The sequence below is a fragment of the Ambystoma mexicanum genome, chromosome 2q (assembly GCF_040938575.1).
Source record: "Ambystoma mexicanum isolate Mex_15411 chromosome 2q, UKY_AmexF1_1, whole genome shotgun sequence".
Taxonomy (NCBI): Eukaryota; Metazoa; Chordata; class Amphibia; order Caudata; family Ambystomatidae; genus Ambystoma; species Ambystoma mexicanum.
The window spans coordinates 129,276,403-129,292,169 of NC_090924.1; the positions used below are offsets into that span (position 1 = coordinate 129,276,403).

General features: G+C 47.3%; 10 non-coding genes across 10 annotated transcripts; all 10 read left to right on the plus strand.

Annotated features, from left to right (window-relative positions):
• Positions 1–1,889: 1,889 nt before the first annotated feature.
• On the plus strand, positions 1,890–1,961 carry TRNAP-CGG (transfer RNA proline (anticodon CGG)). The gene has a single exon. It is a non-coding gene; the product is annotated as a tRNA-Pro (tRNA).
• Positions 1,962–2,375: 414 nt separating this feature from the next.
• On the plus strand, positions 2,376–2,448 carry TRNAV-UAC (transfer RNA valine (anticodon UAC)). The gene has a single exon. It is a non-coding gene; the product is annotated as a tRNA-Val (tRNA).
• A 2,730-nt stretch (positions 2,449–5,178) lies between these two features.
• Positions 5,179–5,250, plus strand: TRNAP-CGG (transfer RNA proline (anticodon CGG)). Its single transcript has one exon. It is a non-coding gene; the product is annotated as a tRNA-Pro (tRNA).
• A 414-nt stretch (positions 5,251–5,664) lies between these two features.
• TRNAV-UAC (transfer RNA valine (anticodon UAC)) lies at positions 5,665–5,737 on the plus strand. The gene has a single exon. It is a non-coding gene; the product is annotated as a tRNA-Val (tRNA).
• Positions 5,738–8,451: 2,714 nt separating this feature from the next.
• Positions 8,452–8,523, plus strand: TRNAP-CGG (transfer RNA proline (anticodon CGG)). The gene has a single exon. It is a non-coding gene; the product is annotated as a tRNA-Pro (tRNA).
• Positions 8,524–8,937: 414 nt separating this feature from the next.
• TRNAV-UAC (transfer RNA valine (anticodon UAC)) lies at positions 8,938–9,010 on the plus strand. The gene has a single exon. It is a non-coding gene; the product is annotated as a tRNA-Val (tRNA).
• Positions 9,011–11,712: 2,702 nt separating this feature from the next.
• On the plus strand, positions 11,713–11,784 carry TRNAP-CGG (transfer RNA proline (anticodon CGG)). Its single transcript has one exon. It is a non-coding gene; the product is annotated as a tRNA-Pro (tRNA).
• A 414-nt stretch (positions 11,785–12,198) lies between these two features.
• On the plus strand, positions 12,199–12,271 carry TRNAV-UAC (transfer RNA valine (anticodon UAC)). The gene has a single exon. It is a non-coding gene; the product is annotated as a tRNA-Val (tRNA).
• A 2,728-nt stretch (positions 12,272–14,999) lies between these two features.
• Positions 15,000–15,071, plus strand: TRNAP-CGG (transfer RNA proline (anticodon CGG)). Its single transcript has one exon. It is a non-coding gene; the product is annotated as a tRNA-Pro (tRNA).
• Positions 15,072–15,485: 414 nt separating this feature from the next.
• Positions 15,486–15,558, plus strand: TRNAV-UAC (transfer RNA valine (anticodon UAC)). Its single transcript has one exon. It is a non-coding gene; the product is annotated as a tRNA-Val (tRNA).
• The last annotated feature ends 209 nt before the right edge of the window (positions 15,559–15,767 follow it).

The following is a 15,767-nucleotide window of genomic DNA, read 5'->3' on the forward strand; positions in this document are numbered from 1 at the left end:
GCTCCTTTTTTTTTTTCCAATGTTATTTTCATTGGACAGACTCTCTGGCTTTCTCGGTAAGCAGTAGTCGATGAACAATTCACTTCCTGAACCTCTTTGCCTGCCATGTCCTTGCGACAAGCACTTTGTGTTCTCTGTTAGCTCTCAGTAACATTCCTTGATTTGCTTGTGAGTTTTGGCCGTCCGATCTCAAAGTGGAAATATGTCCTTCCCTCTGTACGCTGCATAGACCCTCAACAGGCATACTTGTATATGTGCGCATGCTTGATAGGACGTATGTTTTAGGCTGGATTGTGTGAGCTTCAGGCGCAAGGCATTTGATTAGTCTTTAAGCAGGTCCACTTGCAAAGCCCTTTGCACCTGTTCTCCCAGTCCCTACAAAGGGATGCAAGCAGTTGTTTCTGTAGTGTAGTGGTTAGCACGTTCGAGACCGGGCAGAAACACTCTCTGCTGGCATTTTACACAAAATCGTTTTTTTCCCCTTTTGTCACACACAAATGTAAAGTATGAACTTATTTGCGTTCCCATGGAAATAGCATATGCTCTCAAGAGCTTGAGAAATACACTGGGAAGGCAAGCATCCTCACATGTATTGTGTATATGGGGCCAATAATAAAATGCACGCGCCTTCATTTTGTGTATGTAATGTTGCAGAGCACAGAGAGGATTTCTTTTCCCTACTGCTGGGTATTTGGGTCTCTGGGATCACAGTTGGGTCCGCTCCGTCCTCTGAAATGGTGCATATTAGTTACATAGGTTAGTGTACCAAAGAAATATCACATTTTCATATACAGCTTCTTCATTTCTGTGTTCTGAGGGATTACCAGTTGTAAGAAATGCACTTGCCGGTACAGTGATTCCCTGGCTTTCTCTGGCCCGAGAAAGCTTTTCCTCTGAACTGGGAACAGAAGTTGGACTGCTTCTGCTGAACTTCCTGAAAGCATAGCTGGCGGGAGGAGGGACTTTTTGAGTGCTGGGAAAATTTGAGCTGGAAATTTGCATAGGCTGGACAGAGATTGCTTGGAGCAGCCAAAATATAATAACGGCCATGGCGCTCAAGTAAAGCAGAAAGCTTTTAGTATACACCTTTTGCACTCTTGTCAACGAAGCTGGGCTCTGTGAATGCTCACCCTACGCAAGAAAAGAGAACAGACTTTGCTGGTGACCTAAATATATCTCGCCTGATCGAGCACGATCGAGCTCTGAGTGAGCAGCTGTGCAATGGTCATCTTTACCAAAGGGGAGATGCTGCTTTTGCCAGTGTCACGCCCATGCTCTCAGGGCTGGAGGGAGGAGGGCTGCTTTTTGTTTTTACAGGCAAAAGGAAAGGCCCAGCCCTCAGAGCTTCTGCCAATGCATATCCCAGCAGGTGCAAAATAAAGTCTCTCCCCCACCTTGCCAGCTGCAGATTGATCAGAAGACTGCTAGTCTAGTGTGTTGGGCCACTCTCTCTCTTCTGTGTATCGTCCCCTCTTATTACATAAACAGCATAAGAGGAAGGAAGGAAGGAAGGAAGGAAGGAAGGAAGGAAGGAAGGAAGGAAGGAAGGAAGGAAGGAAGGAAGGAAGGAAGGAAGGAAGGAAGGAAGGAAGGAAGGAAGGAAGGAAGGAAGGAAGGAAGGAAGGAAGGAAGGAAGGAAGGAAGGAAGGAAGGAAGGAAGGAAGGAAGGAACAATGTATCGCAAGCACCTTTCACCCTGATGTCAATGGTCCACCAACCTTCGGGATGAGGAGTAGACCTGTGAAGACGCTCAGCCTTTGCATCATTTAGGGACGAGGACGGGCTTTAGGAGCAAACGTTAGGAAGAGATACTCTTGTGCTACAATCCTCAAGAGGTACAACTGCCAAGTCAAATCCCTACATATTGTCTAGACTACTCTGCAAGTGTAGGCTCGTTGGTCTAGGGGTATGATTCTCGCTTCGGGTGCGAGAGGTCCCGGGTTCAAATCCCGGACGAGCCCATTGATTGGTGCCTGGCCCGATACTTTTTTACACATGTGTTTTTCAATTCTATAGACTCTGGACTGATGGATGGACAATGGTCGATGAACATTGGGCTTCCTAAGCCTCTTTGCGGACCGCCTCATTGCGCCATGCATTAAGGAGTCCCAAGTAGCTCTCAGTCACCTTTCTGGATTTGTTTGTTAATTCATGGCTGTCCCATACCAATGCCTAAAGAGGCCCTTACATCTTCAGACTGCACGGCCTCTCAGCTGGCACACTTGTCTGAGTGTTCATGCTTGTAACGCCGTGTGTGTGATGAGCTGCATTTGTAAAGCTTTGGGCGTGAGGCATTTGATAAGTGTTCAAACAGAGACAATTGCACTGTTACTTGACCCTATTCTCTCAACCGCCAGAGGGCATAGCATGCAGCAGTTTCTGTAGTGTAGTGGTTATCACGTTCGCCTTACACGCGAAAGGTCCCTGGTTCGAGACCGGGCAGAAACAGCAGAGGGTGGCATTTTACACTTTTCATGTTCCACCATCTCGAAGCTCAAGCCATGAACTTATTTGCAGTTGCAACGGAAGAAGCAGTTCCTCTGACACGCTTTGAAATAAATTCTGAGTAGACGAGCGCACTCACATTTGCTCCGAATATGTGATGAATTAAAATTGCATGCCTGCATATGTGCGTGCTTATGTATAGTTGGATGGAAAGCTGAGGGAGCAGTTGTGCAATGCTATTTCTTACAGAAGGGTGGCGCTGCTTTTCCCTGAGCAATGTTCATGCACCCAGGCAGATGTGATATTGGATTTTTCTTTTTTTCAAGGGCAAAAGAAAATTCCTAGCCCTCAGAGCTTCTGCCAATGCAGATCCGGTGCAAAATGAAGGCTCTCACTCGCTCACTTTGTCCACTTTCAATTGATCAGCAGACCGCGTTGGTGTTGTGCTAGATTTCTTCTTCTGTGCATCAACAGCTCTTTTATACGTACCCTTCACGGGCGAATGGAAGGGAGGGTGTGCCACCAGCTTCATTGATCCTGATGTCAATGTGCCAACACCTTCAGGACGAGAAGAAGAGCTATGAAGACAGTCAGAGCGTGCCGACTGGGGCATTCATTTGGCTCATACACCGACAAGGCTTTCAGCGGCAGGAACAAACTTCAGGAATAGGCATTCTTGGCCTCGAAGCCTAAGGGGGGTGGAAACGCTGAGTACAATTCCGTCAGATGATCACAGGACCGTGGCTCGTTGGTCTAGGGGTATGATTCTCGCTTTGGGTGCGAGAGGTCCGGAGGAGCCCGATCAAGGTGGGTAACTTGAGCTCCTTTTTTTTTTTCCAATGTTATTTTCATTGGACAGACTCTCTGGCTTTCTCGGTAAGCAGTAGTCGATGAACAATTCACTTCCTGAACCTCTTTGCCTGCCATGTCCTTGCGACAAGCACTTTGTGTTCTCTGTTAGCTCTCAGTAACATTCCTTGATTTGCTTGTGAGTTTTGGCCGTCCGATCTCAAAGTGGAAATATGTCCTTCCCTCTGTACGCTGCATAGACCCTCAACAGGCATACTTGTATATGTGCGCATGCTTGATAGGACGTATGTTTTAGGCTGGATTGTGTGAGCTTCAGGCGCAAGGCATTTGATTAGTCTTTAAGCAGGTCCACTTGCAAAGCCCTTTGCACCTGTTCTCCCAGTCCCTACAAAGGGATGCAAGCAGTTGTTTCTGTAGTGTAGTGGTTAGCACGTTCGAGACCGGGCAGAAACACTCTCTGCTGGCATTTTACACAAAATCGTTTTTTTCCCCTTTTGTCACACACAAATGTAAAGTATGAACTTATTTGCGTTCCCATGGAAATAGCATATGCTCTCAAGAGCTTGAGAAATACACTGGGAAGGCAAGCATCCTCACATGTATTGTGTATATGGGGCCAATAATAAAATGCACGCGCCTTCATTTTGTGTATGTAATGTTGCAGAGCACAGAGAGGATTTCTTTTCCCTACTGCTGGGTATTTGGGTCTCTGGGATCACAGTTGGGTCCGCTCCGTCCTCTGAAATGGTGCATATTAGTTACATAGGTTAGTGTACCAAAGAAATATCACATTTTCATATACAGCTTCTTCATTTCTGTGTTCTGAGGGATTACCAGTTGTAAGAAATGCACTTGCCGGTACAGTGATTCCCTGGCTTTCTCTGGCCCGAGAAAGCTTTTCCTCTGAACTGGGAACAGAAGTTGGACTGCTTCTGCTGAACTTCCTGAAAGCATAGCTGGCGGGAGGAGGGACTTTTTGAGTGCTGGGAAAATTTGAGCTGGAAATTTGCATAGGCTGGACAGAGATTGCTTGGAGCAGCCAAAATATAATAACGGCCATGGCGCTCAAGTAAAGCAGAAAGCTTTTAGTATACACCTTTTGCACTCTTGTCAACGAAGCTGGGCTCTGTGAATGCTCACCCTACGCAAGAAAAGAGAACAGACTTTGCTGGTGACCTAAATATATCTCGCCTGATCGAGCACGATCGAGCGCTGAGTGAGCAGCTTTGCAATGGTCATCTTTACCAAAGGGGAGATGCTGCTTTTGCCAGTGTCACACCCATGCTCTCAGGGCTGGAGGGAGGAGGGCTGCTTTTTGTTTTTACAGGCAAAAGGAAAGGCCCAGCCCTCAGAGCTTCTGCCAATGCATATCCCAGCAGGTGCAAAATAAAGTCTTTCCCCCACCTTGCCAGCTGCAGATTGATCAGAAGACTGCTAGTCTAGTGTGTTGGGCCACTCTCTCTCTTCTGTGTATCGTCCCCTCTTATTACATAAACAGCATAAGAGGAAGGAAGGAAGGAAGGAAGGAAGGAAGGAAGGAAGGAAGGAAGGAAGGAAGGAAGGAAGGAAGGAAGGAAGGAAGGAAGGAAGGAAGGAAGGAAGGAAGGAAGGAAGGAAGGAAGGAAGGAAGGAAGGAAGGAAGGAAGGAAGGAAGGAAGGAAGGAAGGAAGGAAGGAAGGAAGGAAGGAAGGAAGGAAGGAAGGAACAGTGTATCGCAAGCACCTTTCACCCTGATGTCAATGGTCCACCAACCTTCGGGATGAGGAGTAGACCTGTGAAGACGCTCAGCCTTTGCATCATTTAGGGACGAGGACGGGCTTTAGGAGCAAACGTTAGGAAGAGATACTCTTGTGCTACAATCCTCAAGAGGTACAACTGCCAAGTCAAATCCCTACATATTGTCTAGACTACTCTGCAAGTGTAGGCTCGTTGGTCTAGGGGTATGATTCTCGCTTCGGGTGCGAGAGGTCCCGGGTTCAAATCCCAGACGAGCCCATTGATTGGTGCCTGGCCCGATACTTTTTTACACATGTGTTTTTCAATTCTATAGACTCTGGACTGATGGATGGACAATGGTCGATGAACATTGGGCTTCCTAAGCCTCTTTGCGGACCGCCTCATTGCGCCATGCATTAAGGAGTCCCAAGTAGCTCTCAGTCACCTTTCTGGATTTGTTTGTTAATTCATGGCTGTCCCATACCAATGCCTAAAGAGGCCCTTACATCTTCAGACTGCACGGCCTCTCAGCTGGCACACTTGTCTGAGTGTTCATGCTTGTAACGCCGTGTGTGTGATGAGCTGCATTTGTAAAGCTTTGGGCGTGAGGCATTTGATAAGTGTTCAAACAGAGACAATTGCACTGTTACTTGACCCTATTCTCTCAACCGCCAGAGGGCATAGCATGCAGCAGTTTCTGTAGTGTAGTGGTTATCACGTTCGCCTTACACGCGAAAGGTCCCTGGTTCGAGACCGGGCAGAAACAGCAGAGGGTGGCATTTTACACTTTTCATGTTCCACCATCTCGAAGCTCAAGCCATGAACTTATTTGCAGTTGCAACGGAAGAAGCAGTTCCTCTGACACGCTTTGAAATAAATTCTGAGTAGACGAGCGCACTCACATTTGCTCCGAATATGTGATGAATTAAAATTGCATGCCTGCATATGTGCGTGCTTATGTATAGTTGGATGGAAAGCTGAGGGAGCAGTTGTGCAATGCTATTTCTTACAGAAGGGTGGCGCTGCTTTTCCCTGAGCAATGTTCATGCACCCAGGCAGATGTGATATTGGATTTTTCTTTTTTTCAAGGGCAAAAGAAAATTCCTAGCCCTCAGAGCTTCTGCCAATGCAGATCCGGTGCAAAATGAAGGCTCTCACTCGCTCACTTTGTCCACTTTCAATTGATCAGCAGACCGCGTTGGTGTTGTGCTAGATTTCTTCTTCTGTGCATCAACAGCTCTTTTATACGTACCCTTCACGGGCGAATGGAAGGGAGGGTGTGCCACCAGCTTCATTGATCCTGATGTCAATGTGCCAACACCTTCAGGACGAGAAGAAGAGCTATGAAGACAGTCAGAGCGTGCCGACTGGGGCATTCATTTGGCTCATACACCGACAAGGCTTTCAGCGGCAGGAACAAACTTCAGGAATAGGCATTCTTGGCCTCGAAGCCTAAGGGGGGTGGAAACGCTGAGTACAATTCCGTCAGATGATCACAGGACCGTGGCTCGTTGGTCTAGGGGTATGATTCTCGCTTTGGGTGCGAGAGGTCCGGAGGAGCCCGATCAAGGTGGGTAACTTGAGCTCCTTTTTTTTTTTCCAATGTTATTTTCATTGGACAGACTCTCTGGCTTTCTCGGTAAGCAGTAGTCGATGAACAATTCACTTCCTGAACCTCTTTGCCTGCCATGTCCTTGCGACAAGCACTTTGTGTTCTCTGTTAGCTCTCAGTAACATTCCTTGATTTGCTTGTGAGTTTTGGCCGTCCGATCTCAAAGTGGAAATATGTCCTTCCCTCTGTACGCTGCATAGACCCTCAACAGGCATACTTGTATATGTGCGCATGCTTGATAGGACGTATGTTTTAGGCTGGATTGTGTGAGCTTCAGGCGCAAGGCATTTGATTAGTCTTTAAGCAGGTCCACTTGCAAAGCCCTTTGCACCTGTTCTCCCAGTCCCTACAAAGGGATGCAAGCAGTTGTTTCTGTAGTGTAGTGGTTAGCACGTTCGAGACCGGGCAGAAACACTCTCTGCTGGCATTTTACACAAAATCGTTTTTTTCCCCTTTTGTCACACACAAATGTAAAGTATGAACTTATTTGCGTTCCCATGGAAATAGCATATGCTCTCAAGAGCTTGAGAAATACACTGGGAAGGCAAGCATCCTCACATGTATTGTGTATATGGGGCCAATAATAAAATGCACGCGCCTTCATTTTGTGTATGTAATGTTGCAGAGCACAGAGAGGATTTCTTTTCCCTACTGCTGGGTATTTGGGTCTCTGGGATCACAGTTGGGTCCGCTCCGTCCTCTGAAATGGTGGATATTAGTTACATAGGTTAGTGTACCAAAGAAATATCACATTTTCATATACAGCTTCTTCATTTCTGTGTTCTGAGGGATTACCAGTTGTAAGAAATGCACTTGCCGGTACAGTGATTCCCTGGCTTTCTCTGGCCCGAGAAAGCTTTTCCTCTGAACTGGGAACAGAAGTTGGACTGCTTCTGCTGAACTTCCTGAAAGCATAGCTGGCGGGAGGAGGGACTTTTTGAGTGCTGGGAAAATTTGAGCTGGAAATTTGCATAGGCTGGACAGAGATTGCTTGGAGCAGCCAAAATATAATAACGGCCATGGCGCTCAAGTAAAGCAGAAAGCTTTTAGTATACACCTTTTGCACTCTTGTCAACGAAGCTGGGCTCTGTGAATGCTCACCCTACGCAAGAAAAGAGAACAGACTTTGCTGGTGACCTAAATATATCTCGCCTGATCGAGCACGATCGAGCTCTGAGTGAGCAGCTTTGCAATGGTCATCTTTACCAAAGGGGAGATGCTGCTTTTGCCAGTGTCACACCCATGCTCTCAGGGCTGGAGGGAGGAGGGCTGCTTTTTGTTTTTACAGGCAAAATGAAAGGCCCAGCCCTCAGAGCTTCTGCCAATGCATATCCCAGCAGGTGCAAAATAAAGTCTTTCCCCCACCTTGCCAGCTGCAGATTGATCAGAAGACTGCTAGTCTAGTGTGTTGGGCCACTCTCTCTCTTCTGTGTATCGTCCCCTCTTATTACATAAACAGCATAAGAGGAAGGAAGGAAGGAAGGAAGGAAGGAAGGAAGGAAGGAAGGAAGGAAGGAAGGAAGGAAGGAAGGAAGGAAGGAAGGAAGGAAGGAAGGAAGGAAGGAAGGAAGGAAGGAAGGAAGGAAGGAAGGAAGGAAGGAAGGAAGGAAGGAAGGAAGGAAGGAAGGAAGGAAGGAAGGAAGGAAGGAACAGTGTATCGCAAGCACCTTTCACCCTGATGTCAATGGTCCACCAACCTTCGGGATGAGGAGTAGACCTGTGAAGACGCTCAGCCTTTGCATCATTTAGGGACGAGGACGGGCTTTAGGAGCAAACGTTAGGAAGAGATACTCTTGTGCTACAATCCTCAAGAGGTACAACTGCCAAGTCAAATCCCTACATATTGTCTAGACTACTCTGCAAGTGTAGGCTCGTTGGTCTAGGGGTATGATTCTCGCTTCGGGTGCGAGAGGTCCCGGGTTCAAATCCCGGACGAGCCCATTGATTGGTGCCTGGCCCGATACTTTTTTACACATGTGTTTTTCAATTCTATAGACTCTGGACTGATGGATGGACAATGGTCGATGAACATTGGGCTTCCTAAGCCTCTTTGCGGACCGCCTCATTGCGCCATGCATTAAGGAGTCCCAAGTAGCTCTCAGTCACCTTTCTGGATTTGTTTGTTAATTCATGGCTGTCCCATACCAATGCCTAAAGAGGCCCTTACATCTTCAGACTGCACGGCCTCTCAGCTGGCACACTTGTCTGAGTGTTCATGCTTGTAACGCCGTGTGTGTGATGAGCTGCATTTGTAAAGCTTTGGGCGTGAGGCATTTGATAAGTGTTCAAACAGAGACAATTGCACTGTTACTTGACCCTATTCTCTCAACCGCCAGAGGGCATAGCATGCAGCAGTTTCTGTAGTGTAGTGGTTATCACGTTCGCCTTACACGCGAAAGGTCCCTGGTTCGAGACCGGGCAGAAACAGCAGAGGGTGGCATTTTACACTTTTCATGTTCCACCATCTCGAAGCTCAAGCCATGAACTTATTTGCAGTTGCAACGGAAGAAGCAGTTCCTCTGACACGCTTTGAAATAAATTCTGAGTAGACGAGCGCACTCACATTTGCTCCGAATATGTGATGAATTAAAATTGCATGCCTGCATATGTGCGTGCTTATGTATAGTTGGATGGAAAGCTGAGGGAGCAGTTGTGCAATGCTATTTCTTACAGAAGGGTGGCGCTGCTTTTCCCTGAGCAATGTTCATGCACCCAGGCAGATGTGATATTGGATTTTTCTTTTTTTCAAGGGCAAAAGAAAATTCCTAGCCCTCAGAGCTTCTGCCAATGCAGATCCGGTGCAAAATGAAGGCTCTCACTCGCTCACTTTGTCCACTTTCAATTGATCAGCAGACCGCGTTGGTGTTATGCTAGATTTCTTCTTCTGTGCATCAACAGCTCTTTTATACGTACCCTTCACGGGCGAATGGAAGGGAGGGTGTGCCACCAGCTTCATTGATCCTGATGTCAATGTGCCAACACCTTCAGGACGAGAAGAAGAGCTATGAAGACAGTCAGAGCGTGCCGACTGGGGCATTCATTTGGCTCATACACCGACAAGGCTTTCAGCGGCAGGAACAAACTTCAGGAATAGGCATTCTTGGCCTCGAAGCCTAAGGGGGGTGGAAACGCTGAGTACAATTCCGTCAGATGATCACAGGACCGTGGCTCGTTGGTCTAGGGGTATGATTCTCGCTTTGGGTGCGAGAGGTCCGGAGGAGCCCGATCAAGGTGGGTAACTTGAGCTCCTTTTTTTTTTTCCAATGTTATTTTCATTGGACAGACTCTCTGGCTTTCTCGGTAAGCAGTAGTCGATGAACAATTCACTTCCTGAACCTCTTTGCCTGCCATGTCCTTGCGACAAGCACTTTGTGTTCTCTGTTAGCTCTCAGTAACATTCCTTGATTTGCTTGTGAGTTTTGGCCGTCCGATCTCAAAGTGGAAATATGTCCTTCCCTCTGTACGCTGCATAGACCCTCAACAGGCATACTTGTATATGTGCGCATGCTTGATAGGACGTATGTTTTAGGCTGGATTGTGTGAGCTTCAGGCGCAAGGCATTTGATTAGTCTTTAAGCAGGTCCACTTGCAAAGCCCTTTGCACCTGTTCTCCCAGTCCCTACAAAGGGATGCAAGCAGTTGTTTCTGTAGTGTAGTGGTTAGCACGTTCGAGACCGGGCAGAAACACTCTCTGCTGGCATTTTACACAAAATCGTTTTTTTCCCCTTTTGTCACACACAAATGTAAAGTATGAACTTATTTGCGTTCCCATGGAAATAGCATATGCTCTCAAGAGCTTGAGAAATACACTGGGAAGGCAAGCATCCTCACATGTATTGTGTATATGGGGCCAATAATAAAATGCACGCGCCTTCATTTTGTGTATGTAATGTTGCAGAGCACAGAGAGGATTTCTTTTCCCTACTGCTGGGTATTTGGGTCTCTGGGATCACAGTTGGGTCCGCTCCGTCCTCTGAAATGGTGCATATTAGTTACATAGGTTAGTGTACCAAAGAAATATCACATTTTCATATACAGCTTCTTCATTTCTGTGTTCTGAGGGATTACCAGTTGTAAGAAATGCACTTGCCGGTACAGTGATTCCCTGGCTTTCTCTGGCCCGAGAAAGCTTTTCCTCTGAACTGGGAACAGAAGTTGGACTGCTTCTGCTGAACTTCCTGAAAGCATAGCTGGCGGGAGGAGGGACTTTTTGAGTGCTGGGAAAATTTGAGCTGGAAATTTGCATAGGCTGGACAGAGATTGCTTGGAGCAGCCAAAATATAATAACGGCCATGGCGCTCAAGTAAAGCAGAAAGCTTTTAGTATACACCTTTTGCACTCTTGTCAACGAAGCTGGGCTCTGTGAATGCTCACCCTACGCAAGAAAAGAGAACAGACTTTGCTGGTGACCTAAATATATCTCGCCTGATCGAGCACGATCGAGCTCTGAGTGAGCAGCTTTGCAATGGTCATCTTTACCAAAGGGGAGATGCTGCTTTTGCCAGTGTCACACCCATGCTCTCAGGGCTGGAGGGAGGAGGGCTGCTTTTTGTTTTTACAGGCAAAAGGAAAGGCCCAGCCCTCAGAGCTTCTGCCAATGCATATCCCAGCAGGTGCAAAATAAAGTCTTTCCCCCACCTTGCCAGCTGCAGATTGATCAGAAGACTGCTAGTCTAGTGTGTTGGGCCACTCTCTCTCTTCTGTGTATCGTCCCCTCTTATTACATAAACAGCATAAGAGGAAGGAAGGAAGGAAGGAAGGAAGGAAGGAAGGAAGGAAGGAAGGAAGGAAGGAAGGAAGGAAGGAAGGAAGGAAGGAAGGAAGGAAGGAAGGAAGGAAGGAAGGAAGGAAGGAAGGAAGGAAGGAAGGAAGGAAGGAAGGAAGGAAGGAAGGAAGGAAGGAAGGAAGGAACAGTGTATCGCAAGCACCTTTCACCCTGATGTCAATGGTCCACCAACCTTCGGGATGAGGAGTAGACCTGTGAAGACGCTCAGCCTTTGCATCATTTAGGGACGAGGACGGGCTTTAGGAGCAAACGTTAGGAAGAGATACTCTTGTGCTACAATCCTCAAGAGGTACAACTGCCAAGTCAAATCCCTACATATTGTCTAGACTACTCTGCAAGTGTAGGCTCGTTGGTCTAGGGGTATGATTCTCGCTTCGGGTGCGAGAGGTCCCGGGTTCAAATCCCGGACGAGCCCATTGATTGGTGCCTGGCCCGATACTTTTTTACACATGTGTTTTTCAATTCTATAGACTCTGGACTGATGGATGGACAATGGTCGATGAACATTGGGCTTCCTAAGCCTCTTTGCGGACCGCCTCATTGCGCCATGCATTAAGGAGTCCCAAGTAGCTCTCAGTCACCTTTCTGGATTTGTTTGTTAATTCATGGCTGTCCCATACCAATGCCTAAAGAGGCCCTTACATCTTCAGACTGCACGGCCTCTCAGCTGGCACACTTGTCTGAGTGTTCATGCTTGTAACGCCGTGTGTGTGATGAGCTGCATTTGTAAAGCTTTGGGCGTGAGGCATTTGATAAGTGTTCAAACAGAGACAATTGCACTGTTACTTGACCCTATTCTCTCAACCGCCAGAGGGCATAGCATGCAGCAGTTTCTGTAGTGTAGTGGTTATCACGTTCGCCTTACACGCGAAAGGTCCCTGGTTCGAGACCGGGCAGAAACAGCAGAGGGTGGCATTTTACACTTTTCATGTTCCACCATCTCGAAGCTCAAGCCATGAACTTATTTGCAGTTGCAACGGAAGAAGCAGTTCCTCTGACACGCTTTGAAATAAATTCTGAGTAGACGAGCGCACTCACATTTGCTCCGAATATGTGATGAATTAAAATTGCATGCCTGCATGTGTGCGTGCTTATGTATAGTTGGATGGAAAGCTGAGGGAGCAGTTGTGCAATGCTATTTCTTACAGAAGGGTGGCGCTGCTTTTCCCTGAGCAATGTTCATGCACCCAGGCAGATGTGATATTGGATTTTTCTTTTTTTCAAGGGCAAAAGAAAATTCCTAGCCCTCAGAGCTTCTGCCAATGCAGATCCGGTGCAAAATGAAGGCTCTCACTCGCTCACTTTGTCCACTTTCAATTGATCAGCAGACCGCGTTGGTGTTGTGCTAGATTTCTTCTTCTGTGCATCAACAGCTCTTTTATACGTACCCTTCACGGGCGAATGGAAGGGAGGGTGTGCCACCAGCTTCATTGATCCTGATGTCAATGTGCCAACACCTTCAGGACGAGAAGAAGAGCTATGAAGACAGTCAGAGCGTGCCGACTGGGGCATTCATTTGGCTCATACACCGACAAGGCTTTCAGCGGCAGGAACAAACTTCAGGAATAGGCATTCTTGGCCTCGAAGCCTAAGGGGGGTGGAAACGCTGAGTACAATTCCGTCAGATGATCACAGGACCGTGGCTCGTTGGTCTAGGGGTATGATTCTCGCTTTGGGTGCGAGAGGTCCGGAGGAGCCCGATCAAGGTGGGTAACTTGAGCTCCTTTTTTTTTTTCCAATGTTATTTTCATTGGACAGACTCTCTGGCTTTCTCGGTAAGCAGTAGTCGATGAACAATTCACTTCCTGAACCTCTTTGCCTGCCATGTCCTTGCGACAAGCACTTTGTGTTCTCTGTTAGCTCTCAGTAACATTCCTTGATTTGCTTGTGAGTTTTGGCCGTCCGATCTCAAAGTGGAAATATGTCCTTCCCTCTGTACGCTGCATAGACCCTCAACAGGCATACTTGTATATGTGCGCATGCTTGATAGGACGTATGTTTTAGGCTGGATTGTGTGAGCTTCAGGCGCAAGGCATTTGATTAGTCTTTAAGCAGGTCCACTTGCAAAGCCCTTTGCACCTGTTCTCCCAGTCCCTACAAAGGGATGCAAGCAGTTGTTTCTGTAGTGTAGTGGTTAGCACGTTCGAGACCGGGCAGAAACACTCTCTGCTGGCATTTTACACAAAATCGTTTTTTTCCCCTTTTGTCACACACAAATGTAAAGTATGAACTTATTTGCGTTCCCATGGAAATAGCATATGCTCTCAAGAGCTTGAGAAATACACTGGGAAGGCAAGCATCCTCACATGTATTGTGTATATGGGGCCAATAATAAAATGCACGCGCCTTCATTTTGTGTATGTAATGTTGCAGAGCACAGAGAGGATTTCTTTTCCCTACTGCTGGGTATTTGGGTCTCTGGGATCACAGTTGGGTCCGCTCCGTCCTCTGAAATGGTGCATATTAGTTACATAGGTTAGTGTACCAAAGAAATATCACATTTTCATATACAGCTTCTTCATTTCTGTGTTCTGAGGGATTACCAGTTGTAAGAAATGCACTTGCCGGTACAGTGATTCCCTGGCTTTCTCTGGCCCGAGAAAGCTTTTCCTCTGAACTGGGAACAGAAGTTGGACTGCTTCTGCTGAACTTCCTGAAAGCATAGCTGGCGGGAGGAGGGACTTTTTGAGTGCTGGGAAAATTTGAGCTGGAAATTTGCATAGGCTGGACAGAGATTGCTTGGAGCAGCCAAAATATAATAACGGCCATGGCGCTCAAGTAAAGCAGAAAGCTTTTAGTATACACCTTTTGCACTCTTGTCAACGAAGCTGGGCTCTGTGAATGCTCACCCTACGCAAGAAAAGAGAACAGACTTTGCTGGTGACCTAAATATATATCTCGCCTGATCGAGCACGATCGAGCTCTGAGTGAGCAGCTGTGCAATGGTCATCTTTACCAAAGGGGAGATGCTGCTTTTGCCAGTGTCACGCCCATGCTCTCAGGGCTGGAGGGAGGAGGGCTGCTTTTTGTTTTTACAGGCAAAAGGAAAGGCCCAGCCCTCAGAGCTTCTGCCAATGCATATCCCAGCAGGTGCAAAATAAAGTCTCTCCCCCACCTTGCCAGCTGCAGATTGATCAGAAGACTGCTAGTCTAGTGTGTTGGGCCACTCTCTCTCTTCTGTGTATCGTCCCCTCTTATTACATAAACAGCATAAGAGGAAGGAAGGAAGGAAGGAAGGAAGGAAGGAAGGAAGGAAGGAAGGAAGGAAGGAAGGAAGGAAGGAAGGAAGGAAGGAAGGAAGGAAGGAAGGAAGGAAGGAAGGAAGGAAGGAAGGAAGGAAGGAAGGAAGGAAGGAAGGAAGGAAGGAAGGAAGGAAGGAAGGAAGGAAGGAAGGAAGGAAGGAAGGAAGGAACAGTGTATCGCAAGCACCTTTCACCCTGATGTCAATGGTCCACCAACCTTCGGGATGAGGAGTAGACCTGTGAAGACGCTCAGCCTTTGCATCATTTAGGGACGAGGACGGGCTTTAGGAGCAAACGTTAGGAAGAGATACTCTTGTGCTACAATCCTCAAGAGGTACAACTGCCAAGTCAAATCCCTACATATTGTCTAGATTACTCTGCAAGTGTAGGCTCGTTGGTCTAGGGGTATGATTCTCGCTTCGGGTGCGAGAGGTCCCGGGTTCAAATCCCGGACGAGCCCATTGATTGGTGCCTGGCCCGATACTTTTTTACACATGTGTTTTTCAATTCTATAGACTGTGGACTGATGGATGGACAATGGTCGATGAACATTGGGCTTCCTAAGCCTCTTTGCGGACTGCCTCATTGCGCCATGCATTAAGGAGTCCCAAGTAGCTCTCAGTCACCTTTCTGGATTTGTTTGTTAATTCATGGCTGTCCCATACCAATGCCTAAAGAGGCCCTTACATCTTCAGACTGCACGGCCTCTCAGCTGGCACACTTGTCTGAGTGTTCATGCTTGTAACGCCGTGTGTGTGATGAGCTGCATTTGTAAAGCTTTGGGCGTGAGGCATTTGATAAGTGTTCAAACAGAGACAATTGCACTGTTACTTGACCCTATTCTCTCAACCGCCAGAGGGCATAGCATGCAGCAGTTTCTGTAGTGTAGTGGTTATCACGTTCGCCTTACACGCGAAAGGTCCCTGGTTCGAGACCGGGCAGAAACAGCAGAGGGTGGCATTTTACACTTTTCATGTTCCACCATCTCGAAGCTCAAGCCATGAACTTATTTGCAGTTGCAACGGAAGAAGCAGTTCCTCTGACACGCTTTGAAATAAATTCTGAGTAGACGAGCGCACTCACATTTGCTCCGAATATGTGATGAATTAAAATTGCATGCCTGCATATGTGCGTGCTTATGTATAGTTGGATGGAA